Source organism: Poecilia reticulata, linkage group LG8, assembly GCF_000633615.1.
Source record: "Poecilia reticulata strain Guanapo linkage group LG8, Guppy_female_1.0+MT, whole genome shotgun sequence".
Classification (NCBI taxonomy): domain Eukaryota; kingdom Metazoa; phylum Chordata; class Actinopteri; order Cyprinodontiformes; family Poeciliidae; genus Poecilia; species Poecilia reticulata.
This window is the reverse complement of record NC_024338.1, coordinates 6,608,550-6,625,854: the sequence shown is the minus strand read 5'-3', so window position 1 is coordinate 6,625,854 and position 17,305 is coordinate 6,608,550. Positions and strand designations below refer to the sequence as shown.

The window sequence follows — 17,305 nt, the reverse complement described above, 5'->3', positions numbered from 1 at the left end:
ATGCTCAGAGGTCAGAGATCCTGAAGTTCTACTCGAGGCGTTAGAGCCAACAGAGTATCTCTGATCCGTTACAAGACACCTCATGACAGGTTTGTGAGGTACTGCTGACTTTGGGCAAGCCGCCCGCTTGGTATGCAACTTTGACGAGGGGACGGGAAAGACAGGAAATTTCACCTGACTCGAGCCAAACACCATCAGTTATCTAAAAACCCAAGATTCGTGTTCATCTAATTTCCCCCCTTTGATCCTTAACGCCGGTCTCACAACAAAGACCTGCTGTTCTGTGGTGGTAAAGGTTGAGAGCTCGTAGGAGCGCAGCGAAAGGAAACACGACTCCTCTCTTGTGCACCTGTCTGGGGTTTTTTCATTTTCTTCTCCTTTTAAGAAGGGCACCTTTGTCTTTTGTTTGTACTTTTTCCAACGCCCACGCAGGCACGATCAAGTGCCTCCACCGCAGTATCCCATATGCCAGGACAGGCCGAGTCCACGAGCATGACTGACACCAAGCCACGCGTGATTGGGAAGTTTTTGCGAATTACAATCAGAAAATCTGTGTTGTGCATTTGCATTTAGCCTCCTTTTATTCTGATAACCCAACATAAAACCCAGCAAGATCAATTTCTTTCTAAGTCAAACTGAGAGAACTTTACATAACAAACAGCGTCATGAAGAATAATGGACACAGAAGACGAGTCAGGGAGAAAGTTGAGTGGAGGGTTAAAAGTTCAGCTAGGTTAGGGTTAGCATTGTATGTCCTGTGGAGCACTGTTCAACGCCAAGAGGACCCTGGTAACTATGGAGGAGCTGCAGAAATCCACTGCTCAGGTGGAGGTATGTGCTCAGAGGTCATGTGCCTCATAAATCTGGGCTTTATGGGGGTGTGGCAATAAGGAAGTCATTATTAAAGGAAAGTCTTAAAAAGTCCCGAATGCAGACTGAGACACCAAGATGTATGTAACTAAAATAAGGTCGTCTGGTCACAAAGAAATCAACATTAGAGATGGGAAGACTGATCCAAAATATCAATACCAAGTTGGTAATCAGTATTGGAAAGATATTGTTGTGGTAAGTTTGATACTTTAGACTCTGATTCCATTTTGAAATCTTACTACGTCAAACAAAGATTTTGTTTTAATATAATACAATACAATATTTTGTGCATACCTGTAAACTTTGTCCAAATTCTGTGCTAAGTTTCAACAAAATAATTCAAAGGGAAGACCCACATAAAAACCTGGAGGACAGATGTTTGATGATTTATTAAACTTGAGCACAAGTATTGGTATCAGTATTGGTATCTGTGATATTGGCCCTGTCTTTACTAGGTTATCGGATACCAAAATATATTATATTGCACACCCATAATGAAAATGTCATTTTGTGGCAGAAAAGTAAGATGTCTTATCACTGTTGCCATGGTGAAACACGGAGGTGACTAAATCATGATGTGGGAAGGCTTCAGTATTTTTAAAGGAGATGTGTGGAAGGTGATGCTCTGGCCAGATGAAAGAAAAACAGAACTTTTCACCCTTTATGGAAAACATTTGATAACTGAACATGGCACATCACACATATTCATGTGTTATAATGGCCTAATCAAAGCCCACAATTAAATTCATTTGAGAATTTGTGGCCAGACTTGAACATTCAAATTCAAATTGGACAGGGTTCCCAACCTTTGGATAATATTAAATTCAAGGACTTTTCAAGGACTTCCCAGGACAAATTTCCTCAAATTCAAAGACCATCCCTGGCCACGTTCACTTAATGCTACCAGTGAATATGTTATGAATATGTTATTGTTAATAAACAATTTTAGTACAATATAAATTTGATTAACCCTCTTGTGGGTCATTTGGACCCCATCACTCTGTGCGAAGTCCAAAAGGATCACAGTGACCCTCCGTGCGCTTTTACGAGGTTACGATGTTTGCGTTGTTTCGGGAACTGACGGTTTGATGGTACATCCTCTCCCTGTATCCTTTTCCAGCTTCCCCCACATTTGCCGCGCTCCTCCTGAATGGCGTAGAATTTGTTGGGTCAGAATCAATGAAAGAAAATGGACAGGGTGGTTTTTTTTGTTTGTTTTTTGTTATGTTTTTTTTTTTTTCAAAAACCTTCCAGGGAATTTAACTCAATTTTTCAAATTCCCAGACATTCAAGTACCAGTGGTAATCCTGATTGGAGCAGTTAATAGTAAGCAGTTAATAGTTAATGATTTGAGTTTAATCAGAAACGACTACGCCACCAGATGTTATCAGAAGGGGAATTGTACCTTAAGTCAGTCGCTTGCTGGACATTTCCAAAATCCCGTATCTCCTAACTCCCTTATCTCAGGGAATTCTCCGCCACTCAGACGGACTATTATGATTCCATGCTTTTTTTCCCCCTTTTTTTGTCAGTTTCCATGGGAGTACAGATAAACAGAGAAAAACAACAGTTCCTGGCAGCGTTGAGCCTCCTCTCTGCCGCCTCCCCTATAAAAACTCCATTCTGTTTGCAGCTGCCGTGGCTCTGATGCTCTGCGCGGCTCTGTGCGGCGCGGCTCCGGTCCGGGGGTTCGCTCTGAGCTGCGGTTGGAGGTTTGCCACAGTCCCAGTGACATTTTGGCTCTGAACAACAGCTCACGGTCCCGGCTGGGGGAGTGTTTACGGGAACACTCGTGAGGTGGCACCGTGCCCACCCCGGCCCAATGCTAGTGAAAACAAAGATAGGGAAGAGAGGGCAGCTTGATTAATATGCGATATTGTGTTTTCCCCTGGAATTATCTCCACTAATCAGCCTTTTCTAAAATGATTAATACAATGGAGTAGATTTGTGATGTACGAGTTCAGCACATCACTTATCAAGTTATACTATGTGCATAAAAAATTATTTAGAACTGTCCGCCGCCTTAGTCACATCTTGGTTAGTCATGTCTCTGTTTAGTCTGTTTAGATTTAGTTGTTCTCTCCTCTCCAGTTCAGAAATTCCTTTGTCTGACTTCTGCTTTTTCTTTTTTTTTTCTTCTTTTTTACAGGAGGTATAAAACCTGCTGTAGGACATAGTCCTGCCTTTTAAATGTTTTTTTTTTTTCCTGGGTAGTCTTTCGAGGGTTTCAGGATGGAAGGAGCTGCTTGGCAAAACGAGTTTTAACAGTCAGGATCAGATGGATCGGTGCCAAAACCTGAGTGTTACCTGCTTTGGTTCCCTGGGTGAGATTGTGAAAGGCACAGCCTCAGGGTGGAAGGAAGCTGTTTACCGTAAGATTAGGAAACGTCCATGTGTGAGTGTGTGTATGCGTGTGTGTGTGTGAACAAGCGCATATGTAACCGAGGGTGGAGTATATTCATGGATATTTTTTTTAACCACAGATTGAACATCTGCATGAAGGGAGAAGATAAGAAAGATAAACAACTGTGGAAAATGCTATCTATTTTCTCCTACATGTGTTTTTCTTTAACTAATACATGTATCGTCCCTGAACCTTTTTACATCTTACTTTAGATATTTGTGTGTTTTATCAGGATTTTAGGGGAATCAGTTGCATAACTGTGAAGTGGAGAAAAATGATATACGCACCTGGTTTTCAAATACTTTTAAAAACAAGAAAATTGACAAATGAGGTGCGAAAATGCATTCATCTCTTCTACAACAATACCTCTAAATCAGGGTGTCCACACCTTTTTGCCACGAAGGCCAAAATTATGAAATTGAAAGCACTCAGAGGGCCACAATAATTGATTTTTTATTTTTTAAAGTAACATTTTTAAATAAATGTATTGTCTGTTTTTTTTGTTTTTTTTTATCAGAAAACAAATGGATTAAAAAATGTATCGTATGGATCAAATTTTCATCCATAAATGACTGTAGATCCAAACTTTTATTGTTGCAGTTTTTTTGCAGTTGGTTGTTTAGAGCAGCCTAGTAGTGATGAAGCATCTGATGTTGACCTGTTGGTATGAAAATCTGCTCAGGGCCCCAAAAAGCTTACAGCTGATATATGGTTATTATTTTTATAACTCTAAAAATAGACCTACAGAATGCCAGTCTTCTGGATGGAATCCCCTGTATTTCCTCTTTTGGATCCTCTGTTTTAACCACGAGGTTTTTACAGTGAGCTGCTGTGAGGCTCTCGCTCTTCTCCTCCTCTGAAGCATCTCATTGTTCCTCTCCACCTCTGCTCGGCTCTCTTTTTGCCAGAGCAGGGGGCTTACGGCCTACTTGTCGTCTGCCTTTCCACAACTAACTGCCCTTTTCTGCTTCCTGCGACGGCTCCATCTGTGACTCAGAGCAGCTTGGAAACTGTAGGGAGTGCGCGCGTGCGCGCCTGGTGTGTGTGTGTGTGTGTGTGTGYGTGTGTGYGTGTGTGTGTGTGTGTGTGTGTGTGTGTGTGTGTGTGTGTGTGTGTGTGGCGAACCAGAGGTCAAAGCCTGAAGCCTCAGAGTCTTTCCCCCTGACCTTCACAACTCCATCTTCCGCCCACTCAGCAGAACCGGGTCGGGGTAGGGGGGGGTTAGCACAGCGGGAGCTGGTGGGCGCGCGGGAGAGACTCGATCAGATGCGGTTTGTTTGCGACGTGCCCTCCTGACAAAGCGGCTGACTCCTTGGTTTGGACATAATGGGGCCTCTCATCCGTGGCGTTGCTGTTCTCCTTTGTGACTGTGGTCACTTCGTTGCAAGGTCTATTAATAGACGATACATCATCCTGAAATCATCACCATCATCTCCCTCGTCAACAGCACATGATGGTATGTTGATGTTTTCCTCCTCTCCGCCCTATCGAGCCCACAATGCCGGAGTTAATCTGCATTTTAGCGTCTCACTAGTGGAGCTAGTTTTAAGCGCATTAAAAAGACGTAATGGTGTCCTGGAAAAGTGCTCTTATCACCCATGAACTAAAAGCTCACTTCTCTTTCATGGTGGTGGCACTGTCATGCTGTGGGGAGGCTTTAAATTAAGAGTCAAGGAAGCCGGTCAAAAGACTTGAAACCTCATGACTGTTTGGATCAAAGCATATTTCAGTTAGCAGTGAGTATTTAGCGTGTCGTTTATCATTTGTCGTGAAAAACCTTATCGTGATAAGAACTTTATCGTCTCGATAAATTTTTATCTATATCAATTTTTTTAAAAGTAACTTACAGTATTATCAGAAGTGTTATTTTTACAATTTTGTCCACTGTTTCACAAGAGCATCAAAAAGTATCAGTAAATTAAAAAAAAAAAAAGATTAAATGCAGTTACTGTGTGAAGTTTAGCGTTATAAATCACATTTCTTTCAGTAAGTGGAGTTCTGAAGAGGCCTGTTTGTTAAATAGGAATGTTTTTCCAGGAACAATATTTGTGTTTGTGGCGCCATGAATGCCGTGCCATGCAGTCATAATGTAGCTATTCAATACCTAAAAAAGAAGCAATAAATTGTTTTTTTTTCTTCACAATTTTTATTGCTATCACAATAATACTGTAATATATCCATAACATTCCACATTTACAGTATATCACCCCCCACTCCTAATTTTAGTGTTACAATGCTCCAAAGGTCAGTCCTAACGTTGACAAAAGACTGAAAAGAAGGAAAGAGGGAAGTTTGGAAATATAATTACTTATTCATTTTTCAAATTACTTGTTCCAATATCATTTGGAATATATGGGATCTCATTTATAAAGTCACATAGTAAAAAATGTACAGCAATATTTTGTTTATTTAGTCTAACAGAGAAAAAAAATGCAGAAGTTCATTTTTCAGTCATATTTTCACCATGTTAATCATTCATTCATAAATGTCAGAGTTCAGAACTAAATATTTACTTCATAAATATTTGATAACTAAATATTTAGATTATAAGCTCAATATTTAGTTTATAAATATTCAGGTAGGAATTAAGTATGCAGTTAGGAAGCTATTCAGTCTGCAAACTAGATACTTACTGTCAGTCTGAACTAAATAATTGGCTTTAAATCTAAACACTTAGTTTACAAACTAATTAAGCGCTAAATTCAACATTTATTTTACAAACTAAATACTTAGTTTCAGACTAGATATTTAATTTCCAAACTGAATATGTAGCTTGCTGACTAAATATTTAAGTTGCTATTTAAACATTTAGTTTGTAGCTAAATAGTTATCTAATATGCAAATTAGCTTGCTGATAAGGGGAAGTGGAATATCAAAATAAAAGCTGGTTTTTGAGGACCTGTATATATTTGACGTCTAGCTACAAATGTTTGCCATTTGGTCACAAAATGTAGAGTTGAGACAAAACTTCAGCTTTTGATGTTCATTTTTAGCGACATGCCGGGATTTAACTGCTCCTAATCTTTCATCTGACTGCACTGATTTTATGTTTGGGAAAGCCTGGCCTTGGAAAACCTGTCCAACAGACAGAGAGGGATTCTTAATGTAAAAACTCTGCACTCAGATGAAATCTCAACTTTTTTCCACTCCAGTTATTTTCTTGTTAATTCTCTTTTGGTAACCGCTCTTCAGAATGAGCAAGCACCTTCCAGGAAATGCTATCTTCGTTCATCTTCTGCGTCAGCTTATTTTTGGTGTTTGAGCATAGAGGACGCTGCTAATATTTGGGCCATGGTTGGAGGAGCTTTCCTAAAAAAACGACTGTGAACAGAACATACCAAGATGCACGTGTATCATCTTTGGAAGCGCTCCAATGTTTGCATGGCGCTTTAGCACAAGCGTCATAGTTGTGTTTAACAGTAGTAGGTAGAAGGAAGGAGAGTTTATTTCCTCAGTTTGACATTACAGTGCCTTGATGTGTTCTTACCCTTTGATGTCTCCGATGCGTTGCCTTGTTGCAACCACAAACCTCAATGTTGTTTTTTTGGGGAACTTTGTGAAATAGACGCATAGCAGTGCATGATTGTGAAGTAAAAAGGAGAAACATGAATATTTTTCCACATTTTTTTATTATTATTTTTGTATAATATGAAATGCATTTGTATCATAGCCCACCATGTACTCCAAGCCATCACTCTACTACCACCGTGTCTCGCCATGTCTATGTATTTTTGGTAGACGGAAAGCCTTTGTGTTCTTTTGGGTCATCAGTGTTGTTTTGCCCTGTCACTTTCCCCGTCAATGCCATGTTTGCCCAGTCTCTCTTTCCAATTGTTGAATCATGAACACTGATTTAAACTAGGGCAAGTGAAGCCAGAAGAGCTTCAGAAGTTGTTCTGGCTTCCTTTACGGCCTCCTTGTTGAGTCACCCATGTGCTCCTGGAGCCATTTTGTTGCCTCCTGAGAAGGCTCTCAGCTGTTATGCGTTTCCTCCAATTGTGGATAATGGCTGTCACTGTGGTTTGTTGGAGTCACAGTCTTTGAAATGACTTTATTATCTTTTCCAGTCTGATATATGTCGGTGACTGTCGTTTTTCCTCATTTTGAGGTATTTTAGCCTTTGTCACGGTGTCAATCCGATTCTATTTAAGTGGTTTTATTTGAACAGGACAGTGCATATAAATGAATGTACAACGTTGTTGTAAAAAGATTGGATTTAGTCAAATGTTAATTTCCATCTGTAGCGCCATTAAACAAGCACAAGTTAGAAAATGACATTAGTACTATTTCAAGAATAAAAATAAGATATACAGCAGAAATAAATAAAACCTACATCTGTCATGAAAACAGTAACTGGAACACGAGGTTTCTAAAACAGGTAGCTAAGGTTCAATGATGATTACTTACCAACCACGCTTTGAGTTGCCCTTTGAAACCCTCCCGCAGTCTGAAGAGTTGGGCTCTTTTGGCCCCACACACTTTTTATTTCATTTATGGTCCAAGGGGAGGGGATTGCACTGCTCCCGTGTGAGCTTTTCTGAGTTTTTTGTGTATGTGGTTTCAGGAACTGACGGTCTGATGGTACACCCCTCCACTTGTCGGCTGTCCGATCATAACATCTGCAGTCACTCTAACACTGCAGGAGGTTAAGGAGAGATAGATGGAGCTCTAACGGTAGAACATACTTTAATTGATAAAACATTCAGCGAAAAGGAAGATTTTCTAAAGAACCTGGAGTCAGGACTGTGAGGTTCTGTTTAAGTGGTTTCTTAATTCTACAGTTTTGGTAAGTAATCAGGCCTGGGTGTGGACCGTGTAATTGAGCCAAAAATTGAGATACAACAAGGACAGCAATTCTATTTTCACACAGGACTAGCTGTGGGCATGGACAGCTATTATTCCTTCACAATTGAAGTCATTATTTGAAAGAAAACCATCTTCGTCTGGCCCTTTGTTCTTTTAAGGTCTGGAACATTTGAGTGCGGTAACAAAGCAAAAACTGTACCAAGGCAGAGGCACTATAAATGTGACTGGACGCCTGTAAGAATTACTCCACAGGCAAAGGAGGATGAAAAAAGATGAAGCCGATGGCACACGTGGAGATAGTTGTAGGGAAAATTACTGCGCCCACGCCCGGGCCTGAGGCACCGCAACTCCGAAAGAGCTCCAAACCTGTCCTGTTCGCCACATCTCGCTGAAACGTTTGAACTCTTCCGTCTGCCAGATGTCTCAACAGAGACTCGGATGAATCCTGGCAATCAAACCTGCGCTATTAGCAAGGCGACATCTCAGGCAAGCAGCGAGGTTTCTCCACAAACTCATAGCTAAACGTCGACTGAAAATGATATGCAGAATGTCACAGCCTCCCAACCTGAGGGACGTTAAAACCTTACGGACCTCGACCAGCTCCTGCACCTTACTATTGGTTCGGTGAGCCTGAAGCAGCCTGCAGGACTTCTGAGTCATGTTCCTGACTTTGGGGCAATCTGGACGGTTTCTAGTCAATCAAAAGTAGGGTTCAATGATTCGAGGCTCAGAGGTCAACACCATTTTGATACTTTTCCATTGTTCTGCCCCCCCTATTTTGCTTCTTCTTTAGTTTATAGCAGATAGTTTTCAACTGCGGCAATGACAGTAGAATGAGTTCTTAATGATGTTAAAAGACAGAGCGCCTGTAGCGCAGGAAGACATTTACTGTAAGAGAAACGTGGGGCTGAGGGTGCATCTATGTGTCTCTGGAGATTTAGGACCGCTGACATTTTCTCTTTAGAGTCTTGAAGTGGCTCTGCTCAAAATCCTGCTCTCCCAACAAAGTCTCCGGCGCATTTTGAACTCGTTGCGCTCGCCTTCTTGCCAAACTGCATCAGATCGTTTCTTCGAGTGGGTCTCCTCAGCTGCGGTTTGGCTCAGTCAGACAGCCGCAGCCGCCCGGCTCAGAAGTGCGTGTTTGCCTTTGCCTCTTCATCTGCCACATGGTCCAAACATTTTTGGCTTTTTCTCAAAACAAAACAAAAAGTAAAAATAAAAAAAAAAGCATCCCCGGAGCACAGCCAGGGCGGCCTCCAAAGAGCTTGTAATCTGTTTCGATTTTGTTGTATATAAATCATCAACCCAAGCAGGAATCCTCTTTTACTGGTTTTATTTAAGTGCCAGCATACTGGAAAACAGCTGCTGTCATTTTTATCATAAAGTCTGTGTGGGAATAATCATGTTTGCTTTCCACATTCGCCTGTCAGCGTTTGTTTCTAGTCTGTGTTGAGTCTCATCCTGGGTGTCTGCTCCGCTTCCTGGTGTCCCTCTATTGTCTGAAACCAAATAAAAACAAAGGAAATGTTTAGGATCCAGACACCAAGTTGTCATGGCGGCGCTGAAGTCAGACCAGGGAATCCCTTCTGTATGGATAAAGGTGGGGGCAAGGAGCATTGTTAGACACAAAGCCAAAGTCAGATGCAAGACTGTGTATAAATGAGTCCAGAATGAAGCTTCTATTTATTTAAAGAACGGCCGGCCTGAGTTTAACGGTTTTTTCACAACTGATGGTAGACTGGTTTTGATTAGGGACCAAAGCTGCAACATTTGTTACATCTTCAGCTGGTGTGGTTCACTGTTACACTGCACGGTCAAACAATCCAAACTATTTGAAAAGCCTGTTCCCTTCCTCGCCTGTGGTGGCGCTGCACCAAAGACCACTCAAGGGAAAGACACAAAAACCTCAGAAGAAGACACGAGCACATCTTTCTTCTTGGCTTCTTTACAAAATGTAAATAAAAATGGAGTAGCATCAGACTTTAGCGGTTGGAAGATTTCACTTTTGTCTTTATAAAAGAGAACAAGCCGTTTCTTCAGCTAAAACTAATCTCACGCTTTTGTTTTACCTGCATTTTCCCAGAATGCACTGCGCTATGTTTTGATTACTGCTTTTGGAGTGGTCTCTGGTGATCTTAGCATTCACATACACATTCAATCTGTGCCAGAGTTCACTTCAACCAAACTGAGATTTTAGGCCGACCAGAGTTCACCTTTCTGGTCCGCATCAGAGTTTGATTACGTGTTCACACCTCCCCAAACGAACTGGGCTTTCTAGACAAACTGGAGTTCGACTGAAGCGGATTAAGCAATATCAGTCGCAAAAAATATATGTTTCTTTCTTTACTCTTTGTCATAAGTGTTTTCATTGCTCTGTGGCCTTTGACATCCTGGGCTACATTGTTTGTGTTGTGCTGTGAGACTCTGTCCAACTGGCTAGATATTATATTAGCTTGAAAAGTGCATATTAGTAACAAATAAAATCTGTCAGCCAACAGATAGTGCCATCCAAACAGTATGAATACTGCATATTTGTGATATATAGCGCAGCCATTGGTCGTATTATGCTGAAGACATGAGGAGGCTAATTTTGCAACAGGTTTACTTCCAGGATTACACCTGTTGAAACTGAACAGTTTTGAACTGTGGACCTCCACTGTCCACTGGATGATTACCGACTGGTAGACTCTAGTCCTCTTGAGTTTCCTATTGAGAACTTTTTTATGAAATTTTTATGAAAGTTTCTTCTTTACATACCTTGACTCAAGCCCATTTCGGCTCCCGGCTCTAGACCCGTCTTCACAAACCTCTCGACTAAACAAACTTCCCTCCAGCCGGCCTGATCTCACCTCAAACCACCTCTGGAACCCGATCCACGTTCCCCCGGCTCCACATCAGAACCTGACCTACTTCTTAAATTGCGTCATGGTGCCTCAAACCACAGTTAGTGGTCTCCCTTTGTTGAGATCAGTTTCTGTTTCACTATTCAACCTCAAACCCCAAATAACTTCTCCTCCTTCGAACGTTCAGGTATCCACTCGCTGGAAACTAAACAGAACTTCATCAATAAAATATTTCTGTGAATATTGTAAATAAACTTGTTGCTTTTACCACCCGGCCCACATTCTTCATGTGGGTCAGGAAACTACCTCCCATCATGACCAATCCATCCCCAAAGCGTGATGCTACAACCACCATGTCTTCTGGAAATACAAGCATTTACTTTACAAGCCTGGCCTCATCAAAGCACTCCAAGTGCATAAAAATGCTACACTGAAAAACGTTTATGAAAAATAAACAACTTTAAAAAAATTTAGGTCCTCTTTACTACAGCATATTTTTGTAAAACAATATTCCCATTTAGAGTTGAAGCGGACATTAGCTAATGAGAGTGTAACGACTAGCATCAGAAGCTATTTACTGAATGTGTCTCATTTCCCATCTCCAGCCTGCACAGTGTGATGTCATCAGATTTCATCTGACAGCTGCTTTAGTTTTGACAAACAGATTGATTCTGTTGTCAGATTAAGTTTATTCCAGCTTCGTCTCCTGGCTAAAGTGTTTTATCAGTCGCTGTAACATCAGTTTAAGATCTGATTGTGGCAGTGCCAGATCTCTTTTGCTTTCCTTCAGCTAGTTGGAAATCCTGCAGCTGTTGTTTTGACAGACACGTCCGCATCATCTCTGTGCTTTTATGTCTCCGCAGGCTTCCAGTTTATTTAGAATTCAATTTAATATTCGAATGCTGGTTTTTTAATGCCATAAACGGTCTTGCTCCATGTTATTTCTCAAAAATTGTGACATTTTGTATGAGACTGAAGTCTTCAGATCAACACCTCATAGAAGTATGAATTCTTTGCCAGTGAAATTGACTTTTAATACTTGATGCTATAAGCACTGTGACGCTCTAACACTTGTACTCTCGTTTTATGTGATGGTTACATTGGGAACATGTTCTCCCAAGTTTTTTAAAATACATATTTCTACTTTTATGTGCAGTTTTGTTTTTTGTGGTGTTTTTATTTTTTTTGTTTCATTTTTGCACTTTGGTTTTGTTTTGGATCCTATTGGCTACTAATCATTTCCGAGTTTGGACACGCACGATGTTACATTTTTTTTTAATGTTCCACACTTAGACATAGAGACTATCAATGTGACTGGAAATTTTTGTTATCACATTTTATCTACGGTTAAACTCTAACCGTCAATCGTTACAGTTTGAGTTTGTGGCGCTTCTACTATTTAAACATTGACATACAGTCATAGCCGTACATCACATTCAAATTATTATTAGAGATGTGCCGATCAGGTTTTTTCCTGCCGATACTGATACCAATCACCCATGAGGGCCGATCACCGATACCGATCACATAATTATTATTTTTTTATTTTTTCATCATAAACACTACCGGTTACTTTATGTGGAAAAGGAACCATGAATTCACCTTAATTTAGACAAAAACTTGTTTTTAATAACTTTTTCCAAGAAGAAAACTAAACAAAACAGCATTGTGCAAATTGTACTGCTATCAATAATACTATCTTTAACAGACTGATAACATATGAAGGCTCTGAAGAGGCTAAATAATAAAAAGAGCCTAAATAAAATCTCTCAACATTGCCAAAAAAATTCAAGTATAAAACTTAGCATTCAAAGGCAAATGCAGGTTCCATTACAATAAACAATCCTGAGTTACTGAATGAAAACTTCCTGATAGCATGGCGGCTAGCTGATTACTGCTAGCTCTGAGTGGCTGTTTCTGACTGAGCGGAGTAATTATGCAGAACAGGGAGGAGATCAATTATTTTTTTAGAGATTATCTGTCTCATGTTAGGACAGCGAAAGTTTTAATACGTATGTAAAATGTATTTTTTTTAAGTTAGATGCTGCAGCTTTAAACAGAGGTTCAGTGTGAGAGTCAGTACCAGGTGGAGCAGAAGCGGCGCTCCGTCTGTGAAATATTACTACCTGTAGCGCGTAGCAGCGGTTCAACAGCGAGAACAGAACCATCGTCTTACATCGCAGCTCAAAGACTTAAATAATTTTGCGGTTATTTGTTTAGCTTTCTGACCGTCATGCTAATCCGGGTGAGAGTTTGTAGCTGTGCGCTGCTTTACCTGCTATCCGATCCTCCGTATGTCTTTTTTACTGCAGTGAGCCTCGATGTAGCCAAACTCCGTCAAGTATGGCATTGTTTTTATGTCGTATTAGSTTYGTTGTGTTGATGCATTTTGACGTGCTTCAATTTTCCGCCGCAACACGCAAACWTCCCCATTCACTCAGTGCGTTATAGTTCMACATYGCTTAGGATTTGTTGCTSCGCGTTTGCRCAGWGTGAAGGAAAGAGGAGACCAGCTGCACAGGCAGGCTGCGAAATGAGATGCAGGTGATCGGTATCGGCAACAAGAGCCAATGATCGCCGATCACCGATCATGCACTTTTTCACAAAAATCGGCCCGATTATGATCGGTGACCGATCGATCGGTTACCGACTTCTAATTATTATAGTTATTGTTTTTGCAATAAGTATCACAAAATATCGTGATACTGAAATATTTAATATATTGTTTATATATGCTGGTATGGTAACGCCTGTGTGGTGTGGACATGATTATTGGAAGTGAAACCCAGGCACACTTGAAATCCTCATGCAACCTGAAACGTAGCCTAATCCATTAGAAAACATGTTAAATGTTTGAGTTTGTGTCTCACTTTGCTGAGATTTAAATATATATATTTATTTATATATTTAAAAAAATCCTCACAGATGGGTGACGTTTCAGAGAAAAGCTGCAGCACCAGCAGTTTCTGGGGGCAAACTCTCACATGCAGCTTTTACTGTCGACCTCAGAGACCGCAGATTCTCTGACTTTGTCTGCGTCGGCAACTCCTGCTAAGCCGCAGGGAGCCTCTGCGTGATCCCGTAACTGAGCCTCCATTCCTAACGCGCGGGACCCGGCACGTCCTAATCAAGCCTGGACAAGGCTGCCCTGCAGTGAATCAGCGCCTGTAAAAAAAAATWAAAAAAAAAATAAAAAGAAGTAGAAACAGACAGAAGCTTCACAAACTCCTCTACAAGCTCCCACGTACTTCACCCACGTACACGCTCTCGCTCAGTCAAGTCACGCGCTTACTCACGTATGTAAATGTGCTTCGGCTGGTGCAGCGCCTCGTGAACAGTCCGAACCGTTTGGGCTGCTATGCTAACTATCAGACTTGTTTTTGTGTCTCTTCCCTCTCTTCCCGGCTGACAATTACTGTTTTGGAGCTCCGTGTTCGGACACGGGCCCCACGCTGTGTGTGGAGGTGGATATTATTGGGAGCAGTCTGGAGGTTGCGATAGGTGGAGGCGAGCACGAGCAGCGCAATTAGCAGTTTGCGGTCTACTCTCTGCACACTAATTACCTCGCGTTTAATGCAGTTTACACTGTGCTGCTGCTGCTGCTTTTAGGAAGCCCTGCACCAAAAATAGACTCCGTCTGGGGTAAATTAGGAGTCATGTAGGGTCACAAATTATGGTGTAATTGTTTCCTTGACTGCAGTTGTTTACTTGTATCCCGAGCAGCAAGCTACCTGAGATTTCTGGAGTTGAGAAAGTGATAAGGAATTCACTCTTTGAATATTAGAAAAGACAAAAATAGGCTAGAAAAACAAGGATCAGCTAATCCCAGTGTTTAAGCCAGGCGAAAGCGCAATGGGATATTTATGGTGCTTTGCAACCTTGTTGCCTCACAACCGCAGATTTCACTGAATTTCATTAGGATTTAATGTGACCGACCGACAAAGGCAGTCAAGACTCATTACTTTAGAACAACCTTTCAATGTAAAAACAACTGAATGTATTTTGGGGGTATTTTGCTACCAGTTTTGCACTTTTATAAATAGCGTTTGTCAGTTTAGTCTCTGCAAGATAAGTAACCCTATATATTTCAATGTGCTATTAAAGTGTTTTGTAGATAAAATTTGTCCAAATTCTAAATAATACAAACTATAAATCACAAAAATACCTAATAGCATCAGTTTCACATTCAGACTTGAATAAAAAGTATCGGTATCAGTGATACAATCCGTGCATCGGATTGATATCAAAATATGCAATATTGGACATGTCTAGCAGGTTTTCTTAAGTTCAAAATTATGTGAACGTCGACTGTTTTAAACATTTTATTCAATTATGATGTTTGCTTCTCATAGGAAATGAGCAAGGCACCTCTCAAAACATAGTAAAACTATTTAAAAAGGAGTGTCAATGTTTTAAAAAAATAACCTGTTCTTACGTTTTAGCAAAATAAGGTATGTTAGAAATCTTTTCTAAACTTCTCAATAATTAGTAGAAAACATTTTTTTGGAACTAGAGCAATCAGACTATAATCATTTTTTATGTCTACTATTTTTCTTTAATGATTTCTTTAATGAATAAGTGTAATTACTTATGAATGAGTCGGAACTCAGATCACAACCCAAGAGAGGTTGTACAAGTTGTATTAACAAATATCAAAATGTCAGACGGTTGATCATTTCTTCTTGGGATCGGCTCTCTGGTCAGACAGGAAGGTGAGCGACTGGCAAAACAAACAGGAAACAGGAAGTTCCTGAATACCCAACAGAGATAGATTCCCAGGAAGTCGTTTTGTCTTTGGAGACTCTGACCTAAACAAACCTGAATCCCCTGAAAAATACCTGTTATGGATCATTATGTCCTTCTACTGGGGATTGTTTCAGCCACAGGAATGTAAGGTCAGCATCATTAGCCACCCTAGTGAAATCACTCAAAACATTAAATATTTCCATGGAAGCTAATGACCCTGATAAAAACTGTTTGTGCTTGTATTGCTTAGAAAAGAACAAAGAGTCCGCAAAGCCTGATCAGGTGATGTTCTGAAATGTGACAAGAAAATGGAAAAATAACAAGGTCAGAATAATTTTCCCTCCTTTACTCTCTTTTCTTCCAAAACTCACCTGAAAATTTAATAAGCTTTCATGCCACACCTGAGTAAATTAACCAAGTAAAACATCCTAATCTTTAGCTCGTTCCATGATGCTCCCACCGCCATGTTTCATCATAGGGATAGTGTTTTCAGGATGGTTGTAGGATTGTTTTCATAGTGTTTTGCAGTAAGGCAGAAAAATGCTTAGCTTTGATCCGCTCCAATGCCTGCCTTCAACTAATCTGGAAACGGGACTACTTATGGCTTTCTCCGTGTCATAAGATGTATTTGTAGAGCAGTGTCATTTGATAATCACTCCTTTGTGTTGAGTTATAAATGGGGCTGTCAATCGATTAAATGTTTTAATCAGATCAAACACACTGTAGCTCTGTGATTTATCATGATTAATCACTACGCCTAACTTTGTAAGCTTGAAATATAAATGTGAACGCAGTTGTACTTCTTGCAGGAATTGACAAGCTCCTGCTTCTGCCACACTTAAGCCAATTAAAATGCAAACAATTACCTGGCTGTATTGTTTTAGCAGAAAGCCGATTATGTAGTCTAAGAGCTCAAAAGCAACTAAGTTGTGAACTTGTTCAGGGGATAAGTGACAGATAAAATATTTTATTTTCTAGTTCTTGAGCGCCACACCTATTTCTGACTCCGCCCTGGGCAATTGCCCATATATAGCCCAAATCAAAAACTGCCAATCTATGCAAGTTTTCATAAAATGTTTAAGAAAATGTTATTGTCTCAAACCAAACATGTCTGAAGATTCTCAGTTTTCCAGGTTTTTATAAACAGCAAGGTTTAAAGGAAGCCATTTAATTTAGAAATGCCTCTCTCTATTCATCTATGGATCTTGTGCATTGAGGCGCCAGTTTCTTGATAGGTGGACTAGCAACGCAATGCAAAGTTGAAAAATTTTAAACTTTAGTTACTCTCTGTGCTGTCGTGGAAAACTTTCACCTTTCAGGTCAAAATAGGCAGTTCGATTAATCCGCTTTATGTGATCATTACGACAGGCCTATTTACAACACAAAATCCCAATGAAATTAATTGAACTATGTGATCTTTACATCACGGGGAAATATTTTTGAGAGATTAAACAAACAAGGTGCAACGTGACATGTTTCCTCGTTGCTGCAGGGCAACTTGCAACACATTCACGGCGAAAGACCGTTGTCACTCCTCTTATCTGATTTTCTTTAAAAAAAATTCCCTGTCAAGATTTGCAACACAAACAAACCTGAGTAACACGGAAAGCATTCAACTTCTAGAAAACTAGCGGTA

General features: G+C 40.3%; 1 long non-coding RNA gene across 1 annotated transcript; it reads right to left on the bottom strand.

Moving 5' to 3' along the window:
- Positions 1–6,951: 6,951 nt before the first annotated feature.
- LOC103468370 (uncharacterized) lies at positions 6,952–14,529 on the bottom strand. The gene is made up of 3 exons (XR_534208.2): positions 14,220–14,529; positions 13,847–14,088; positions 6,952–9,579 (listed from the first exon to the last, which is right to left on the bottom strand). It is a non-coding gene; the product is annotated as an uncharacterized LOC103468370 (long non-coding RNA).
- Positions 14,530–17,305: the final 2,776 nt, after the last annotated feature.